Consider the following 21,864-nt stretch of genomic DNA (forward strand, 5'->3'; position numbering starts at 1 on the left):
CCCGTGAGCCATGGCCGCTGGGCCTGCGCATCCGGAGCCTGTGCTCCGCAACGGGAGAGGCCACAACAGTGAGAGGCCCGCATACCGCAAAAAGAAAAAAAAAAAAAAAGTAATAAAGGAGCACGACAAATAACTCTATACCCATAAATTCATCAACATAGATGAAATAGGCCAACATCTTGAAAGATATCAAGCCACCAAAACTCACTCAAGAAGAAACAGACAACCTGAATACACACACACACACATACGCAAGCACACATACCCTTTCTCTCTCTCTGTCTTCCTTTTTCCTTCATTATTTATTTAATCATTCATTCAGATCAGTGTCACTTACCAGTCCATAAACTCCTTAAGAGTGAGAATATTAATGTTTTGATAGGAAAAATCAAAATAAACTGGACTGTCATAGCATTATTATAAGCAATTATACTGAGTGACAAAATATTATTTGGCTTTTAAAATCCTCAGCAGGAAGAAATGTAAAAGCTATTGCACAAAATAAGCACTTGAATAAAACTAGTCTCTGCTATAGTTTTCTTCCACTCAGTAACAGTGTTTAGGGCAGCCATGGTCATTAATTAAGAAATGGCAAGACCTTTGTTTCTATAACAGGTTACTTAGATAAGCAGCATATAGCATTTGGAAAAGACATGTGAAACAGGAAAGGAAGAGAGAACCACTAGGAGGGCAACATAGGACCATATATAACTACATATATAATTACTGAAAGGGCAACACAAAGTCATATATAAGTGCATAGGGACATAATAATCAGTCACTCATCAAGTTATGAGACTCACAACTACAGTCAGCTAAAAAACAAACAAAATTCACCAGGACACAGACTCTAAACTTTCTTTTTAGCTCTAGACATTCATTTTTCTATAGTAATCATTAATGAAGGAAATGAACACTATAACTAAAGTCTTTATTAGGCACGGAAATGTGTACTAATCAAATAGTCATAATAGAACCTAACATATCAAGCAGAAGCACTTTATCTTCAGATTTTTCAGACCCTGTTGGGAAGAAGCAAAAGGAAAAACAAAAAAAAACCTGAACCGATAGGACTCTGAGAAGATGGTAATAGCAGATAGCATAGCTTTTGGATCTTCCTAAATTCCCACATAAAAACAGACAAAGCAATTAGATAACAAAATAAAAAACCCATGGACAGCCTTTACCAAAACGAACAAGCAAACAAATAAAATGAGGCAAAGTTTCCCACAAACTCCAAAATAAACATGGGTATAGAAAAAACACCAAAAGCCACAAGATCTGTGTATCACTGTTGCCCATGCAGGAGGAATAAAGGGAAGCAAAGGGTAGCAGAATGTGCCACTCACTCCAAAATATGTCACTTGGCAGAAGGGTTATTTTGAGCTAAAGCACTTGAAAAACAGCAGGTAAAAGTAGGGTGTGCTGATCTCCCATTTTTCTCCCTGAAAGGAAGAGATAAAACACCCATATGGAAGATGTTCTCTCTATACCAGGAAGAAAAGTATTGTCTCCAGGAATGGGAGCTGAACCCAAAAGAAATCTGTAAAAACAAACCTTGTAAACTAACCCTTATCTCCCAAGTCACTGCTCTATGATTAATGACCTCCTTCTGTTGTCTCATTTTCACAATTTACTACTGTTTGAGCAACTCAGTGTATAGATGTTAGATTCTAACTGCTTCTTTGGGTCTTCATTTCCTTATAAGGGCTCCCATGCCACATAAAACTGATATTAAATAAATTTGTATGCTTTTCTCCTGCTAATCTTTCCTACAACAATTTAATTCTCAGACCTAGCCAAAAACGCTTAGAGAACAGAGGCAAAATTTTATCTCCCCTGTAGAAACTGTAAGAGCACAACAGACTTAATACCAAGAGAACCACAAAAAATCCAGTGGGTATTCACTGGAAAATGTGTCCAGCCAATTCAAGAACAGTAGCTGGAAAAGGGAAATGCATGCCCACTCCAACAACAGGTAAGTACAAGAAACTTGCAAGGTCTGAAGTGGCTAAGGCAGCGCAGGCCACATGCATTCTCCAACTGAACAGCCAGGGCTCTTTTTCAGAATAGGGCCTCCACTGAGGAGAATTTTCTGAGAGTAGAATGAAAAATCATCAAGACAGAATTAACAGAGACCAAAGGAAGATCCATATAAAGATAAAATGGGGTTGGTAGGACAAGAGTCAGGAAATCTCAGAAATCCAGCTGCCATATATTTGAACAATAGTAGAAAACATAAGCAGAAGCTCTGTGAGGTTAGAAAAGCTATGCAAAATAAGTATTCTAAAAGTTCAGCAACAGTAAATAAACATGAAGATGTGCAGCTGAAAAGTAACACAATCTCCATATAAAGTTATTATAAGGAAAATGAGCAAAACAATATCCATAAAGGAAATGGAAGCATGTCAAAGAGCCATTCTCAAATACAATTCAGAACCATAACCTATGAAAAGAACTGAAAGGCATTAAAAATTATTAGGACATGAAAAAATATACATCAGAAGTTGAAAAACCCAGGAAGACAGCAAGAGAAGAGAAAGGAACAAAGGAACTATAAAATAGTGAGAAAACTATTAACCAAATGGCAATAGGTAAGTCCTTACCTTTCAATAATTACTTTAAAAGTAAATGGATTAAATGTTCCAATCAAAAGACATCAAGTGGCTGAATGGATTAAAAAAACAAGATCCAACTATATGCTGTCCACAAGAGACTCACTTGATCTCTAAGGATACACACAGGCTGAAAGTGAAGGGATGGAAAAAGATATTCCATGCAAATAGTAACCAAAAGAAAGCAGGGGTAGCTGTACTTATAACAGACAAAACAGACTTCAAGTAAAAAACTGACCAAGAGACAGAGAAGGTTTTATATAATGACAGAAGAAATCAATTCATACATAACAGGATATGAACTTGTATGTCTATAACAGGATATAACACTTGTGAATATATATGAACCCAAAATTAAAACACCTAATTATATTTAGCAAATTTTAACAGAATTGAAGGGAGAAACAGGTAGCAATACAATAACAGTAGGAGACTTCAATATCCCACTTTCAACAATGGATAGATCATCCAGACACAAAAGCAATAAGGAAACACTGGACTTGAACAACACATTATACAGAAAAGACCTAACAAACATATATAGAACATTCCATCCAACAGCAGTAGAACATGCGCTTTTTTCAAGTGCATATGTAACATTCTTTAGGATAGATCATATGTTGGACCACAAAAGAAGTCTTAACAAATTTAAGTAGACTGAAATCACATTGAGTATCATTTCTTTTTTTTATTAGTTTCCGCTTTATAACAAAGTGAATCAGTTATACATACACATCTGTTCCCATATCCCTTCCCTCTTGCATCTCCCTCCCTCCCACCCTCCCTATCTCACCCCTCCAGGTGGTCACAAAGCACCGAGCTGATCTCCCTGTGCTATGCGGCTGCTTCCCACTATCTATCTACCTTATGTTTGGTAGTGTATATATGCCCATGCCTCTCTCTCTCTCACTTTGTCACATCATACCCTTCCCCCTCCCCATATCCTCAAGTCCATTCTCAAGTAGGTCTGTGTCTTTATTCCTGTTTTACCCGTAGGTTCTTCATGACATTTTTTTTTCTTAAATTCTAGATATATGTGTTAGCATACGGTATTTGTCTTTCCCTTTCTGACTTACTTCACTCTGTATGACAGACTCTGGGTCTATCCACCTCATTACAAATAGCTCAATTTTGTTTCTTTTTATGGCTGAGTAATATTCCATTGTGTATATGTGCCACATCTTCTTTATCCATTCATCTGATGATGGACACTTAGGTTGTTTCCATCTCTGGGCTATTGTGATTAGAGCTGCAATGAACACTTTGGTACATATCTTTTTGAATTATGGTTTTCTCAAGGTATATGCCTAGTAGTGGGATTGCTGGATTATATGGTAGTTCTATTTGTAGTTTTTTAAGGAACCTCCATACTGTTCTCCATAGTGGCTGTACCAATTCACATTCCCACCAGCAGTGCAAGAGGGTTCCCTTTTTTCCACACCCTCTCCAGCATTTATTGTTTCTAGATTTTTTGATGATGGCCATTCCGACAAGTGTGAGATGATATCTCATTGTAGTTTTGATTTGCATTTCTCTAATGATTAATGATGTTGAGCATTCTTTCATGTGTTTGTTGGCAGTCTATATCTACTGTGGAGAAATGTCTATTTAGGTATTCTGCCCATTTTTGGATTGGATTGTTTTTTTGCTATTGAGCTGCATGAGCTGCTTATAAATTTTGGAGATTAATCCCCTGTCAGTTGCTTCATTTGCAAATATTTTCTCCCATTCTGAGGGTTGTCTTTTGGTCTTCTTTAGGGTTTCCTTTGCTGTGCAAAAGCTTTGAAGTTTCATTAGGTCCCATATGCTTATTTTTGTTTTTATTTCCATTTCTCTAGGAGGTGGGTCCAAAAGGATCTTGCTGTGGTTTATGTCATAGAGTGTTCTGCCTATGGTTTCCTCCAGGAGTTTGATAGTTTCTGGCCTTACATTTAGGTCTTTAATCCATTTTGAGCTTATTTTTGTGTATGGTGTCAGGGAGTGATCTAATCTCATACTTTTACATGTCCCTGTCCAGTTTTCCCAGCACCACTTATTGACGAGGCTGTCCTTTCTCCACTGTACATTCCTGCCTCCTTTATCAAAGATAAGGTGACCATATGTCCGTGGGTTTATCTCTGGGCTTTCTATCCTGTTCCATTGATCTATCTTTCTGATTTTGTGCCAGTACCACACTGTCTTGATTACTGTAGCTTTGTAGTATAGTCTGAAGTCAGGGAGCCTGATTCGTCCAGCTCTGTTTTTCGTTCTCAAGATTGCTTTGGCTATTCAGGGTCTTTTGTTGTTCCAAACAAATTTTGAAATTTTTTGTTCTAGTTCTGTGAAAAATGCCAGTGGTAGTTTGATAGGGATTGCATTGAATCTGTAGATTGCTTTGGGTAGTAGAGTCATTTTCACAATATTGATTCTTCCAATCCAAGAACATGGTATATCTCTCCATCTACTTGTATCATCCTTAATTTCTTTCATCAGTGTCTTGTAATTTTCTGCATACAGGTCTTCTGTCTCCTTAGGTAGGTTTATTCCTAAATATTTTATTCTTTTTGTTGCAATGGTAAATGGGAGTGTTTTCTTGATTTCACTTTCAGATTTTTCATCATTAGTGTACAGGAATGCAAGAGATTTCTGTGCATTAATTTTGTATCCTGCTACTTTACCAAATTCATTAATTAGCTCTAGTAGTTTTCTGGTAGCATCTTTAGGATTCTCTATGTATAGTATCATGTCATCTGCAAACAGTGAAAGTTTTACTTCTTCTTTTCCAATTTGGATTCCTTTTATTTCCTTTTCTTCTCTGATTGCTGTGGCTAAAACTTCCAAAACTATGTTGAATAAGAGTGGTGAGAGTGGGCAGCCTTGTCTTGTTCCTGATCTTAGTGGAAATGGTTTCAGTTTTTCACCATTGAGGAGAATGTTGGCTGTGGGTTTGTCATATATGGCCTTTATTATGTTGAGGAAAGTTCCCTGTATGCCTACTTTCTGCAGGGTTTTTATCATAAATGGGTGTGAATTTTGTCGAAAGCTTTCTCTGCATCTATTGAGATGATCATATGGTTTTTCTCCTTCAACTTGTTAATATGGTGTATCACATTGATTGATTTGCGTATATTGAAGAATCCTTGCATTCCTGGAATAAACCCCACTTGATCATGGTGTATGATCCTTTTAATGTGCTGTAGGATTCTGTTTGCTAGTATTTTGTTGAGGATTTTTGCATCTATGTTCATCAGTGATATTGGCCTGTAGTTTTCTTTCTTTGTGACATCCTTGCCTGGTTTTGGTATCAAGGTGATGGTGGCCTCGTAGAATGAGTTTGGGAGTGTTCCTTCCTCTGATATTGTTTGGAAGAGTTTGAGAAGGATGGGTGTTAGCTCTTCTCTAAATGTTTGATAGAATTCGCCTGTGAAGCCATCTGGTCCTGGGCTTTTGTTTGATGGAAGATTTTTAATCACAGTTTCAATTTCAGTGCTTGTGATTGTTCTATTCATATTTTGTATTTCTTCCTGAGTCAGTCTTGGCAGGTTGTGCATTTCTAAGAATTTGTCCATTTCTTCCAGGTTGTCCATTTTATTGGCATAGAGTTGCTTATAGTAATCTCTCATGATCTTTTGTATTTCTGCAGTGTCACTTGTTACTTCTCCTTTTTCATTTCTAATTCTATTGATTTGAGTCTTCTCCCTTCTTTTCTTGATGAGTCTGGCTAATGGTTTGTCAATTTTGTTTATCTTCTCAAAGAACCAGCTTTTAGTTTGGTTGATCTTTGCTATCGTTTCCTTCATTTCTTTTTCATTTATTTCTGATCTGATCTTTATGATTTCTTTCCTTCTGCTAACTTTGGGGGTTTTTTGTTCTTCTTTCTCTAATTGCTTTAGGTGCAGGGTCAGGTTGTTTACTCGAAATGTTTCCTGTTTCTTAAGGTGGGATTGTATTGCTATAAACTTCCCCCTTAGAACTGCTTTTGCTGTGTCTCATAGGTTTTGGGTCGTCGTGTCTCCATTGTCATTTGTTTCTAGGTTTTTTTTTTTTTTTTTCTTTTTGCGGTATGCGGGCCTCTCACTGTTGTGGCCTCTCCCGTTGCGGAGCACAGGCTCCGGATGCGCAGGCCCAGCGGCCATGGCTCACGGGCCCAGCCGCTCCGCGGCATATGGGATCCTCCCAGACCGGGGCACGAACCCGTATCCCCTGCATCGGCAGGCGGACTCTCAACCACTGCGCCACCAGGGAGGCCCCTGTTTCTAGGTATTTTTTAATTTCCTCTTTGATTTCTTCAGTGATCACTTCGTTATTGAGTAGTGTATTGTTTAGCCTCCATGTGTTTGTATTTTTTACAGATCTTTTCCTGTAATTGATGTCTAGTCTCATAGCATTGTGGTCGGAAAAGATACTTGATACAATTTCAATTTTCTTAAATTTACCAAGGCTTGATTTGTGACCCAAGATATGATCTATCCTGGAGAATGTTCCATGAGCACTTGAGAAAAATGTGTATTCTGTTGTTTTTGGATGGAATGTCCTATAAATATCAACTAAGTCCATCTTGTTTAATGTATCATTTAAAGCTTGTGTTTCCTTATTTATTTTCATTTTGGATGATCTGTCCATTGGTGAAAGTGGGGTGTTAAAGTCCCCTACTATGAGTGTGTTACTGTCGATTTCCCCTTCTATGGCTGTTAGTATTTGCCTTATGTATTGAGGTGCTCCTATGTTGGGTGCATAAATATTTACAATTGTTATATCTTCTTCTTGGATCGATCCCTTTATCATTATGTAGTGTCCTTCTTTGTCTCTTCTAATAGTCTTTATTTTAAAGTCTATTTTGTCTGATATAAGAATTGCTACTCCAGGTTTCTTTTGATTTCCATTTGTATGGAATATCTTTTTCCATCCCCTTACTTTCAATCTGTATGTGTCTCTAGGTCTGAAGTGGGTCTCTTGTAGACAGCATATATATGGGTCTTGTTTTTGTATCCATTCAGCCAGTCTGTGTTTTTTGGTGGGAGCATTTAGTCCTTTTACATTTAAGGTAATTATCGATATGTATGTTCCTATTCCCATTTTCTTAATTGTTTTGGGTTCATTATTGTAGGTATTTTCCTTCTCTTGTGTTACTTGCCTAGAAAAGTTCCTTTAGCAATTGTAAAGCTGGTTTGGTGGTGCTGAACTCTCTCAGCTTTTGCTTGTCTGTAAAGGTTTTAATTTTTCCATCAAATCTGAATGAGATCCTTGCTGGGTAGAGTAATCTTGGTTGCAGGTTTTTCTCCTTCATCACTTTAAATATGTCCTGCCACTCCCTTCGGCTTGTAGAGTTTCTGAGAGATCAGCTGTTAACCTGATGGGGATTCCCTTGTGTGTTATTTGTTGTTTTTCCCTTGCTGCTTTTAATATGTTTTCTTTGTGTTTAATTTTTGACAGTTTGATTAATATGTGTCTTGGCATATTTCTCCTTGGATTTATTCTGTATGGGACTCTCTGTGCCTCCTGGACTTGATTAACTATTTCCTTTCCCATATTAGGGAAGTTTTCAACTATAATCTCTTAAAATATTTTCTCAGTCCCTTTCTTTTTCTCTTCTTCTTCTGGAACCCCTATAATTCGAATGTTGGTGCATTTAATGTTGTCCCAGAGGTCTCTGAGACTGTCCTCAGTTCTTTTCATTATTTTTTCTTTATTCTGCTCTGAAGCAGTTATTTCCACTATTTTATCTTCCACGTCACTTATCCGTCCTTCTGCCTCAGTTATTCTGCTATTGATCTCATCTAGAGTATTTTTCATTTCATTTATTGTGTTTTTAATCGATGCTTGATTCATCTTTAGTTCTTCTAGGTCCTTGTTAACTGTTTCTTGCATTTTGTCTATTCTATTTCCAAGATTTTTGATCATCTTTATTATCATTATTCTGAATTCTTTTTCAGGTAGACTGCCTATTTCCTCTTCATTTGTTAGGTCTGGTGGGTTTTTATCTTGCTCCTTCACCTGCTGTGTGTTTTTCTGTCTTCTCATTTTGCTTATCTTACTGTGTTTGGGGTCTCCTTTTTGCAGGCTGCAGGTTCGTAGTTCCCGTTGTTTTTGGTGTCTGTCCCCAGTGGTTAAGGTTGTTTCAGTGGGTCGTTTAGGCTTCCTGTTGGAGGGGACTGGTGCCTGTGTTCTGGTGGATGAGGCTCGATCTTGTCTTTCTGGTGGACAGGTCCACATCTGGTGGTGTGTTTTGGGGTGTCTTTGGCCTTATTATGTTTTTAGGCAGCCTCTCTGCTAATGGGCGGGGTTGTGTTCCTGTGTTGCTAGTTGCTTGGCGTAGGGTGACCCGCACTGTAGCTTGTTGGTCATTGAGTGAAGCTGGGTGCTGATGTTGAGATGGAGATCTCTGGGAGATTTTCGCCGTTTGATATTATGTGGAGCTGGGAGGTCTCTTGTGGACCAGTGTCCTGAAGTTGGCTCTCCCACCTCAGAGGCACAGCCCTGACTCCTGGCTGCAGCACCAAGAGCCTTTCATCCACCCAGCTCAGAATAAAAGGGAGAAAAAGTAGAAAGAAGGAATTAGTAGAAGAAAGAAAGAAAGAAAGAAGGACGGACAGAAGGAAGGAAAGAAGGGAGGGAGGGAGGTAGGGAGAGAGGATGCAGGGAAGGTAGGAAAAAGAGAAAGAGAAAAAATGAAGTAAATAGCATAAAGTATGATAAAATATAATAGTGGTATTAAAATTTAAAAAATAATTGTTAAAAAAAGTTTCTTAAAAATTAAAGAAATAAAAACAACGGATGGATAGAAACCTGGGACAAATGGTGGAAGCAAGGCTATACAGACAAAATCTCATAGAGAAGCATACACAGGCACATTCACAAAAAGAGAAAAAGGGGGAAAATCATAAATCTTCTCTCAAAGTCCACCTCCTCAATTTGGGATAATTCATTGTAAAAAGAGGAAAAGGGGAAAATATCATAAATCTTGTTCTCAAAGCCCACCTCCTCAATTTGGGATGATTCTTGGATTTGGCCCCACCTCTGCATGTAGGTCGCCAGAGGGCGTCTGTTTTTCACTCAGACAGGATGAGTTTAAAGGAGCAGCTGATTCAGGGACTCTGGCTCACTCAGGCCGGGGGCAGGGAGGGATACGGAGTGCGGGGCAAGCCTGCGGCGGCAGAGGCCAGCGTGACGTTGCACCAGCCCGAGGCGCGCTGTGCGCTCTCCCAGGGAAGCCTTCTCTGGATCCTGGGACCTTGGCAGTGGCAGGTTGCACAGGCTCCCCGGAGGGGCGGCATGGACAGTGACCTGTGCTCGCACACAGGCTTCTTGGCGGCGGCAGAAGCAGCCCCAGCGTCCCACGCCCGTCTCTTGGGTCCGCACTGTTAGCCACAGCTCGCGCCCATCTCTGGAGCTCCTTTAAGCAACGCTCTTAATTCCCTCTCCTCGCACACCAGGAAACAAATAGGGAAGAAGAAGTCTCTTGCCTCTTCGGCAGCTCCAGACTTTTTCCCGGACTCCCTCTCAGTTAGCCGTGGTGCACTAACCCCTTCAGGCTGTGTTCACGCCGCCAACCCCAGTCCTCTCCCTGCACTCCGACCGAACCCGAGCCTCAGCTCCCAGCCCCGCCGCCCCGGTGGGCGAACAGGCAAGCCTCTCGGGCTGGTGAGTGCCGGTCGGCACTGATCCTCTGTGCGGGAATCTCTCCGCTTTGCCCTCCGCACCCCTGTGGCTGTGCTCTCCTCCGTGGCTCCGAAGCTTTCCCCCTCCGCCACCCACAGTCTCCGCCCATAAACGGGCTTCTAGTGTGTGGAAAGCTTTCCTCCTTCACAGCTCCCTCCCACTGGTGCAGGTCCCGTCACTATCCTTTCGTCTCTGTTTGTTCTTTTTGCTTTTGCCCTACCCAGGTACGTGGGGAGTTTCTTGCCTTTTGGGAAGTCTGAGGTCTTCTGCCAGCGTTCAGTAGGTGTTCTGTAGGAGTTGTTCCACGTGTAGATGAATTTCTGGTGTATCTGTGGGGAGGAAGGTGATCTCCACGTCTTACTCTTCCGCCATCTTCCCCCAGGTCCTGAGTATCATTTCTTAACACAATGGCATGAAACTAGAAATCAATAACAAGAGGAAAAATGGAAAATTCACAAACGTGAAAATTAACACACTCTGAAAAACCAACAAGTCAAAGAAGAAATCAAAAGGGAAATCAAAAACTATCTTGAGACAGATGAAAATGAAAACATGACATATCAAAACTTATGGGATGTAGGTCTAAGAGGGAAGTTTATTTGTTTGTTTTTTATTATTATTATTTTAACATCTTTATTGAAGTATAATTGCTTTACAATAGTGTGATAGTTTCTGCTTTAAAACAAAGTGAATCAGCTATACATATACATATAATACCATATCTCCTCCCTCTTGCGTCTCCCTCCCATCCTCCCCATCCCACTGCTCTTAAGTGGTCACAAAGCACCGAGCTGATCTCCTTGTGCTATGTGGCTGCTTTCCACTAGCTATCTATTTTACATTTGGTAGTGTATGTATGTCCATGCCACTCTCTCACTTCATCCCAGCTTACCCTGCCCCCTCCCCGTGTCCTCAAGTCCATTCTCTATGTCTACGTCTTTATTCCTGTCCTGCCCCTAGGTTCTTCAGAACCATTTTTTTTTTTTAGATTCCATATATATGTGTTAGCATACAGAATTTGATTTTCTCTTTCTGACTTACTTCATTCTGTATGACAGACTCTAGGTCCATCCAACTCACTACAAATAACTCAATTTCATTTCTTTTTATGGCTGAGTATTATCCCATTGTATATATGGGCCACATCTTCTTTATCCATTCATCTGTCGATGGACACTTAGGTTGCTTCCATGTCCTGGCTATTGTAAATAGAGATGCAATGAATATTGTGGTATATGACTCTTTTTGAATTATGGTTTTCTCAGGGTATATGCCCAGTAGTGGGATTGTGGGTCGTATGGTAGTTCTAGTTTTAGTTTTTTAAGGAACCTCCATACTGTTTCTCCATAGTGGCTGTATCAATTTACATTCCCCCCAGCAGTGCAAGAGGGTTCCCTTTTCTTCACACCCTCTCCAGCATTTATTGTTTGTAGATTTTTTGATGATGGTCATTCTGACTGGTGTGAGGTGATATCTCATTGTAGTTTTGATTTGCATTTCTCTAATGATCAGTGATGTTGAACATCCTTTCATGTGTTTGTTGGCAACCTGTATACCTTCTTTGGAGAAATGTCTATTTAGGTCTTCTGCTCATTTTTGGATTGGGTGTTTGTTTTTTTGATATTGAGCTGAATGAGCTGCTTGTAAATTTTGGAGATTAATCCTTTGTCAGTTGCTTCTTTTGCAAATATTTTCTCCATTCTGAGGGTTGTCTTTTGGTCTTGTTTATGGTTTCTTTTGCTGTGCAAAAGCTTTGAAGTTTCATTAGGTCCCATTTATTTTTCTTTTTATTTCCATTTCTGTAGGAGGTGGGTGAAAAAGGATCTTGCTGTGATTTATGTCATAGAGTGTTGGGCCTATGTTTTCCTCTAAGTGTCTGGCCTTACATTCAGGTCTTTAATCCAATTTGAGTTTATTTTTGTGTATGGTGTTAGGGAGTGTTCTAATTTCATTCTTTTACATGTAGCTGTCCAGTTTTCCCAGCACCACTTATTGAAGAGGCTGTCTTTTCTCCATTGTATAGTCTTTCCTCCTTTATCAAAGATAAGGTGACCATATGTGCATGGATTTATCTCTGGGCTTTCTGTCCTGTTCCATTGATCTATATTTCTGTTTTTGTGCCAGTACCATACTGTCTTGATTAATGTAGCTTTGTAGTATAGTCTGAAGTCAGGGAGCCTGATTCCTCCAGCTCCGTTTTTCTTTCTCAAGATTGCTTTGGCTATTCGGGGTCATTTGTGCTTCCATACAAATTGTGAAATTTTTTGTTCTAGTTCTGTGAAAAATGCCATTGGTAGTTTGATAGGGATTGCTTTGAATCTGTAGATTGTTTCGAGTAGTACAGTCATTTTCACAATGTTGATTCTTCCAATCCAAGAACATGGTATATCTCTCCATCTGTTTGTATCATCTTTTTTTTTTTTTTTTCTTTTTGCGGTATGCGGGCCTCTCACTGTTGTGGCCTCTCCCGTTGCGGAGCACAGGCTCCGGATGCGCAGGCCCAGCGGCCATGGCTCACGGGCCCAGCTGCTCCGCGGCATATGGGATCCTCCCAGACCGGGGCACGAACCCGTATCCCCTGCATCGGCAGGCGGACTCTTAACCACTGCGCCACCAGGGAGGCCCTTGTATCATCTTTAATTTCTTCCATCAGTGTCTTATAGTTTTCTGCATACAGGTCTTTTGTCTTCTTAGGTAGGTTTATTCCTAGGTATTTTATTCTTCTTGTTGCAATGGTAAATGGGAGTGTTTCCTTAATTTCTCTTTCAGATTTTTCATCATTATTGTATAGGAATGCCAGAGATTTCTGTGCATTAATTTTGTATCCTGCTACTTTACCAAATTCATTGATTAGCTCTAGTAGTTTTCTGGGAGCATCTTTAGGATTCTCTATGTGTAGTATCATGTCATGTGCAAACAGTGACAGCTTTACTTCTTCTTTTCGAATTTCGATTCTTTTTATTTCTTTTTCTTCTCTGATTGCTGTGGCTAAAACTTCCAAAATTATGTTGAATAATAGTTGTGAGAGTGGACAACCTTGTCTTGTTCCTGATCTTAGAGGAAATGGTTTCAGTTTTTCACCACTGAGAATGATGTTGGCTGTGGGTTTGTCATATATGGCCTTTATTATGTTGAGGTAAGTTCCCTAAGAGGAAATTTTATAGCAACAAATGCCTACCTTTAAAGAAAGAAACATCTCGAATAAACAACGTAACTTTACAACTTAAGGAACAAGAAAAAGAAGAACAAACTAAGCTGAAAGTTAGCAGAAGGGAGGAAATAACCAAGATCAGAGCAGAAATAAATGAACTGAAGTGTATAAAAACAATAGAAAAGATCGATGAAACTAAGTGATTTTCTATAAAGATAAAATTGACCAACTATTAGGTATATCAACTAAGAAAGAAAGGAGAAAATTCAAATAAAAGTATATGTGAAAGAAAAGACAGGGGCTCTCCTGGTGGCACAGTGGTTAAGAATCCACCTGCCAATGCAGGGGACACGCGTTCAAGCCCTGGTCCAGGAAGAACCCACATGCTGTGAAGCAACTAAGCCCATGCGCCACAACTACTGAATCTGCGCTCTAGAGCCCATGAGCCACAACTACTGAGCTCATGTGCCACAACTACTGAAGCCCATGCACCTAGAGCCTGTGCTCCACAACAAGATAAACCACAATGAAGGGTAGCCCCCACTTGCTGCAACTAGAGAAAGCCCGCACACAGCAACAAAGACCCAAAGCAGCCAAAAATAAATACATAAATAAATAAAAGACATTACGATGGATATCACAGAAATACAAAGGATCATAAGAGACTACAATATACAATTACATGCCAAAAAATTGGATAACCTTGAAGAAATGGATAAATTTCTAGAAACACACAACCTACCAAGACTCATTCATGAAGAAATAGAAAATCTGAAGAGACCAATAACAGTAAGAAACAGTAATAAAAAACCTCTTAACTAAGAAATGTCCAGGACCTGGTGGTTTCACTGGTGAATTCTACCAAATGTTTAAAGAAGAATTAATGCCAATCCTTTTCAAACTCTTCCCAAAAATCGAAGAGGAGGGAAAACTTTCAAATTCATCTTACAAGGCTAGCGTTACCTGATAATGAATCCATACAAGGACACTACAGGAAGAGAAAATTACAGCCCTATGTCCCTGATGAACATAGATGCAAAAATTCTCAACAAAATACTAACAGATCAAATTCAGCTTCACACTAGCAGAACCATACACCATGATCAGGTAGAATTTATTCCTTGGATGCAAGGATGGTTCAACATCCACAAATCAATTAATGTGATACACCATATGAACAAAATGAAGGATAAATATCATAAAATCATCTGAATAGATGCAGAAAAAGCATTTGACAAAATCCAACACTCTTTCATGATAAAAACTGCACAAATTAGATACAAATGGGATGTATCTCAACATAATAAGTTTGTATATGACAAGCCCACAGCTAACATCATACTCAATGGTGAAAAGCTGAAAGCTTTTCCTCTAAGATCAGAAACAGGACAAGGATGCCTATTCTCACCACTTCTACTCAGTATAGTCCTGGAATTTCTAGGGAGAGTAATTAGGCAAGAAAAATAAATAAAAGGCATCCAAATCAGAAAAAAAGAAGTAAAATTGTCTCTGCAGAAGACATGATCTTACATATAGAAAACTCTAAAGAATCCACGAAAACGCTGTTAAAACTAATAAATGAACTCAGTAAAGTCAAAGGATACAAAATCAGTATACAAAAGTTATTGTTTTTATACACTAACAATGAGCTAGCCAAAAAAATAATAAATTAAGAAAACAAACCCATGTTTAAAAGCACCAAAAATAATAATAAAGTACTTAGGAATAACTTTAATGAAGGAGGTGAAAGATCTGTGCACTGAAAACTATAAAACATTGGTGAAAGAGATTAAAGAAGACACAAATAAATGCAAAGATATCCTGTGTTCATGGATCAGAAGAGTTAATATTGTTAAAATGTACATACCACTCAAAGCAATGTACAGAGTCAGCACAATCCTTATCAAAACTCCACTGGCTTTTTTTCACAGAAATAGAAAAAAAAATCCTGAAATCATATAGAACCACAAAAGACCCTGAAAAGCCAAAGCAAGGATGATCAATTCATCATCAAAGAAGGTGCCAAGTATAGACAATGAGTAAATGGCCAAAGCAAGGATGATCAATTCATCATCAAAGAAGGTGCCAAGTATAGACAACGAGTAAAGGACAGTCTCTTCAATAAATGGTATTGGGAAAACAGGATATCCACATGCAGAAGAATGAAATTGGACCCTTATCTCACACCACATACAAAAATTAATTCCAACTTGGTTAAAAACTTGAACACAAGACCTGAACTGTAAAACTAGTAGAAGAAACACAGAAAAAAAGGTTTCTTGACATTCGTGTGGGCAATTATTTCTTGGTTATGATCCCAAAAGTGCAGACAACAAAAGCAAAAATAGAAAAATGAGATTCCATCAAACTAAAAAGCTCCTGCATAGCAAAGGAAACAATGAAGAAAATGAAGAGACAAACTAAGGAATGGAAGAAAATATTTGGAAACCACACACCTGATAAAGGATTAATATCCAAAATATATAAGTAACTCAAACAACTTAATAGCAAGAAAACAAATAACCCAATTTTTTAAATGGGAAAAGGATTTAGATAGACACTTCTCAAAAGAAGACATACAAATGGTCAACATGTATATGATAAATGCTCAACATCACTAATAATCAAGAGAATGCAAATCAAAATCACAACATCACCTCAGACCTGTTAGAAAGGCTATTATCAAAAAGACGAAAGATAACAAGTGTTGGCCAGGATGTGGAGAAAAAGGCACGCTTGAACACTGTTGGTGGATATGTAAATTGGCATGGCCATTATGAAAAACAGTATGGAGGTTCTATAAAAAACTAAAAATAGAACTACCATCTGATCCAGCAATTCCACTTCTGGGTGTATACCCAAAGGAAATGAAATAAGTATCTTGAAGAGATATCTGCACTCCCACGTTCATTGCAGCATTATTCACAACAGCTAAAATACAGAATCAACCTAAGTGTCCATTGACAGATGAATGGATAAAGAAAATGTATACAGTATATACACACAATGGAATATTATTCAGTCCTAAAAAAATAAGGAAATCCTGCCATTTGTGAAAACATAGATGAACCTGGAGGACATTATGTGGAGTGAAATAAGCCAGGTACAGAAAGACAAGTACTGCATGATCTCATCTATATATGGAATCTAAAAAAGTCAAACTCAAGGAAGCAGAAAGTAGAACAGTGATTGCCAGGTAGTAGAGGGTAGGGGAAATGGGGAGATATTTGTTAAAGGGTACAAAATTTCAATTATGCCAGATGAATAATGTCTGGGAATCTAATGTACAGCATGGTGACTACAGGTAGTTTGCTGAGAGTAGATTTTAAATGTTCTCACCTCCAAAAAAAAAAAAAGGGTAACTATGTAAGATGATAAATATATTAATTAGCTTGACTGTGGTAATCATTTAACAATGTATACATATATCAACACATCACTAACACCTTAAATATATACATTTTTGTCAATTACACCTCAAAGAAGCTTAAAAAATGATAAATATCTACTTCCAATATTGACACCTACTTAACAAAAATTAATGGCTAAGTATTAATTGCTAAATGGATGTAGAGCACCTAACAGTACAGCAGAGCACAAACAGTAGGTATAGGACAGAAATGTGTATCATATTTACTTTTACAAAAGAAAAATTAAACTTCGATATTCTTACCATTTTCTATGATGCAAACTTTGGTGAACACACACACACACAGGTATATATGTGATTTCTTCATATGAATTAAAACAAATAAATTTATCAATTATCCCCCATCAAAAACAGAAAAACCCAGAAATGAAGCAGAAACACAAGAAATAATTTAAAATTAAAAAAAAATATTTTGGAAATAAAGATGAAACTAAAGGGAATAAGTATATGAATAATCACAACAAAGTTGCCTTAAAAAAAAAGAAACTTGAAATGAAGGATAATTTTTTTTTTTTTTTTTTTTTTTGCTGTACGCGGGCCTCTCACTGCTGTGGCCCCTCCCGTTGCGGAGCACAGGCTCCGGACACACAGGCTCCGCGGCCATGGCTCGCGGGCCCAGCCGCTCCGCGGCATGTGGGATCCTCCGGGACCGGGGCACGAACCCGTGTCCCCTGCATCGGCAGGCGGACTCTCAACCACTGCGCCACCAGGGAGGCCCTAAATGAAGGATAATTTTAAAAATCAAAAAGAAATTAGCCATAAACTAAACATGTAACTACTTTGTGACCCAGTAATTTTACTCCTAGGCATTTATCTCAGAGTAATGAAAACTTAAATTCACCCATAAATCTATACATGAATGTTCTTAGCAGCTTTAGTTGTAAGCACCCCAAACTGGAATCAGCAAGGATGTCCTTCAACAAGTAAATGGTTAAATAAACTATGGTACAGGCATAGCTCGTGTTATTGAGCTTTGCCTTATTGTACTTTGCAGATATTGCATTTTTTACAAATTGAAGGTTTGTGGCAACTCTGTGTTGAGCCAGTCTACTGGTACCATTTTTCCTATAGCATTTGCTCACTTCATATCTCTCTGTGTCACATTCTGTTAACTCTCGCACTATTTCAAGCCTTTTCACTATTCTTATATTATGATGGTCTGTGATCTTTGATGTTACTATTGTACTTGTGGGGCACCATGAACCACACCCTTATCAGGTGGTGAACTTAATCAATAAATGCTGTATGTGTCCTAACTGCTCCACCCACCAGCCATTCCCCCATCTCTCCCTCTCCTTGGGCTTCCCTATTCCCTGAGGCACAACAGTATGGAAATTAGGCCAATTAATAATCTTACAATGGCCTCTAAGTGTTCAAGTGAAAGGAAGAGTCACACATCTCTCACTTTAAATCAAAAGCTAGGAGTGATTAAGCTTAGTGAGGAAGGGAGGTCAAAAGAGGACGAAAGTTAGGCCTCTTGCGCTAAACAGCCATGTTGTCATTGCAAAGGAAAATTTCTTGAAGGAAATTAAAAGTGCTACTCCAGTGAACTCACAATGATAAGAAAGCAAAAGAGGCTTATTGCTGATGTGGAGAAAGTTTCAGTGGTCTAGATAGAAGATCAAATCAGCTACAACATTCCCTTAAGCCAAACCCTAACCCAGAGCACGGCCCTAACTCTCTTGAATTCTATGAAGGCTGAGAGAGGTGAGGAATCTGCAGAAGAAAAGTTTGAAGTTAGCAGAGGTTGGTTCATGAGGTTGAAACAAGGTGAAACAGCAAGTGCTGATGTAGAAGCTGTAGCAAGTTATCCAGAAGATCTAGCTAAGATAATTAGTGAAGGTGGCTACACTAAACAACAGATTTTCAGTGGAGACAAAACAGCCTCCTATTGGAAGAAGATGCCATCTAGGATTTTCATAGCTAGAGAGAAGTTAATGCCGGGCTTCAAAGCTCAAAGGACAGTGTGACTCTCTTGTTAGGGGCTAATGAGGCTGGAGACTGTATTGAAGCCAGTGCTCATTTACCATTCTGAAAATCCTAGGGCTCTTAAGAAAGATGTTAAATCTACTCTGCCTGTGCTCTATACATGGAACAAAGCCTGGATAACAGCACGTCTGTTTATAACATGGTTTGCTGAATATTTAAGCCCATTGTTGAGACCTACTGCTCAGAAAAAAAAAGATTCCTTTCAAATTATTGCTGCTCATTAACAATGCACCTGTTTATCCAAGAGCTCTCATGGAAATGTATAATGAGATTAATGTTGTTTTCATGCCTGCTAACAAAACATCCATTCTGCAACCCAAATTCTTTTTGAAATTACCCAGAAGTAATTTCAACTCTCAAGTCTTATTATTTAAGAAATACATTCCCTAAGGCTATAGCTGTCATAAATTCCTCTGATGGATTTGGGCAAAGTAAACTGAAAACCTTCTGGAAAGGACTGACCATTCTAGATTCTGCTAAGAACATTCATGCTTCACGAAAAAAGGTAAAAATATTAACATTAACAGGAGTTTGGGAGAAGTCAAGCCCAACCCTCACTGATGACCTCTGAGAGGTTCAAGACTTTGGTGGAAGAAGTAACTGCAGATGTGGTGGAAACAGCAAGAGGACTAGAATTAAAAGTAGAGGCTGAAGGTGTGACTGAATTGCTGCAATCTAAGGATAAATCTTTAACGGATGAGGAGTTACTGCTTCTAGATGAGCAAAGAAAGTGGTTTCTTGAGATGGAATCTACTGCTGATGAAGATGCTACAAAGACTGTTGAAATGACAGCAAAGCATTTAGAATATTACATAACCTTAGTTAACAGAGTAGTGGAAGGTTTGAGAGGATCAACTCCAATTTTCAAAGAAATTCTACTGTGGGTAAAATGCTATCAAACAGCATTGCATGCTACAGAGAATTTGTTCATGAAAGGAAGAGTTAATCGATGCAGCAAACTTCAATGTTGTCTTATTTTTTAAAACTGCCACAACCATTCCAACTTTCAGCAACTACCACCCTGATCAGTCTGCAGCCATGAACATCAAGGCAAGATCCTGTATCTACCAGCAAAAAGATTACAACTTGCTGAAGGCTCAGATGGTAGCATTTTTCATGATAAAGCACTTTTTAATTAAGGTATGTATATTTTTTAGACATAATGCTATTTCACACTTAAAAGACTACAATATAGTGTAAACATAATTTTTATATGCACTGGGAAACCAAAAAATTTGTGTGACTCACTTTATTGTGATATTAGCTTTATTGCAGTGGTCTGGAACCGAACCCACAATATCTCCAAGATATGCCTGTACATACATACCATGGCATACTACATAGCAATAAAAAGGAACAAACTACTGATACACCTAACAATTTAGATGAATGAATCTCCAGGAAATTATGCTGAATGAAAAAGAAAAAGCCAGTTCCAAAAGGTTACATGCTATATAATTCCACATTTACATAATACTTTGAAATGACAAAATTTTAGAAATGGAGGACAGATGAATGGTTACCAGTGCTTAGGGAGAAGCTGAAGGTGAGAGGGTAGGAGGTGGTTATAATTATAAAAAGGCGACACAAGGTATCCTTGTGGTGTTAGAACTGTTCAATATCTTAACTATGGTGGTGGATACAGGAACCTACACATAGATGATAAAATTTTATAGAACTTAACATACATGTATACAAATAAAATTGGGGAATGTATTATCAACATCCTGCTTGTGATATTATACAATAGTTTTCTAAAATGTTACCACTGAAGGAAACTGAACAATGCATACAAGGTATTTCTCTGTATTATTTATTAGAATTGTATGTGAATCCACAATTATCTCAATTTAAAAAATAAAAAGATTAAACTAAATGTGATATCTTACGATAATACCGTGGAATAGAAAAAGGACATCAATGGAGAAATGAGTAAAATCCAAAGTATGGAGTTTAGTTAATAGTAACGCATCAGTGTTAATTTCTTAGTTTTGACAAATGCACTTTTCTATTGTAACATGCTAACATTAGAGAATACTGGGTGAGAGGTATTCTGAATTCTGAACTATCTTTGCATATTTTCTATAGTAAATTTAAAGTTGTTCCTAATGCTTTGTTTCTCTAAAAAAGTCAAAGAAATAAATAGTAAAGAAGGAATCAAGAGAAAGTGATAAATATGGCAGATAAGCAATGAGGATAATAGGATCCCCAAAAAAGAAAACCAAAGCAAAGGTACAGAACAAACGCAAAAAACAAAAGCCAAGAGCACTTATCTGAAATTTTAAAAGATTTGAAGTTACATATTGAAAGAGGCCACCAGATACCTGAGAATATCAACCTAGAATGACCAACAAGACATTCTAGTAAAATTAATGGACTTAAAAAGAATTCTTTGAGGTTTAGGCTGAAATGTGACTTACAAGCAAAAAAAAAAGACTGTGGTCAGACTTTTCAACAGCAATGTTTTTGCCAGAAAAAAAAAATGGAGTTACAGACTTGAGATATTTAAGGAAAGAAAATGTGAGCTAAGGATTTTATTTTCAGCAAAAATGACCTTCAGATATAAAGAGCACAGACAGCATGTTACAAACTTGCAAGAAAATTAATGAAAAAATTTCCCAGGAGCCTTTCCTAAGGCATCTATTAGAGAAAAAGCTTGACATAACCAAAATGACTAAAGAAACATCATCATAAGGACTGGTGTGAGCACTAAATATGTTACTCACAGAACTAAGACTGGGATGGAGACAGCATAGTATTTAATGATTATATGCTCTGACAACATATAGGGCTCCAATTTTTAAAAATGGGGAAAATGTAAATAGCATATACAAAAAAAAAACTTGTAAAAATTTTAACAACCAAAATTGGCGGTGTTCATTATCAGTATTATTATTCCTTGACTATTATATGTGTCCTGTGGAATTAAATGAGTAAGTATGGGCATAGTAATTCTATCATACAGTCATTATGAAAAAAGGAGATAGACATATAACACAAAAGAAATTAAGAACCCCAAAATAAAAACTAATCTTGAATTT

General features: G+C 38.1%; 1 protein-coding gene across 11 annotated transcripts in view; it reads right to left on the reverse strand.

Annotated features, from left to right (window-relative positions):
- Nucleotides 1-21,864, reverse strand: part of GOLGB1 (golgin B1) — a 95,329-nt gene that overhangs the window by 68,806 nt on the left and 4,659 nt on the right. For 8 of the 11 annotated variants that reach the window (XM_060098997.1, XM_060098996.1, XM_060098994.1 and 5 more), the window contains exon 2: nt 10,498-10,671. The exons of 1 other annotated variant lie outside the window; for it this stretch is intronic. The gene's annotated coding sequence lies outside the window, so the exon portion shown is untranslated. Of the gene's footprint in view, nt 1-9,572; nt 10,672-21,864 lie in introns of all 11 variants that reach the window. 2 more of the 11 variants (XM_060098989.1, XM_060098988.1) reach the window with 2 other exon arrangements.

This window comes from Mesoplodon densirostris, chromosome 5, assembly GCF_025265405.1.
Source record: "Mesoplodon densirostris isolate mMesDen1 chromosome 5, mMesDen1 primary haplotype, whole genome shotgun sequence".
NCBI classification, from domain to species: Eukaryota; Metazoa; Chordata; class Mammalia; order Artiodactyla; family Ziphiidae; genus Mesoplodon; species Mesoplodon densirostris.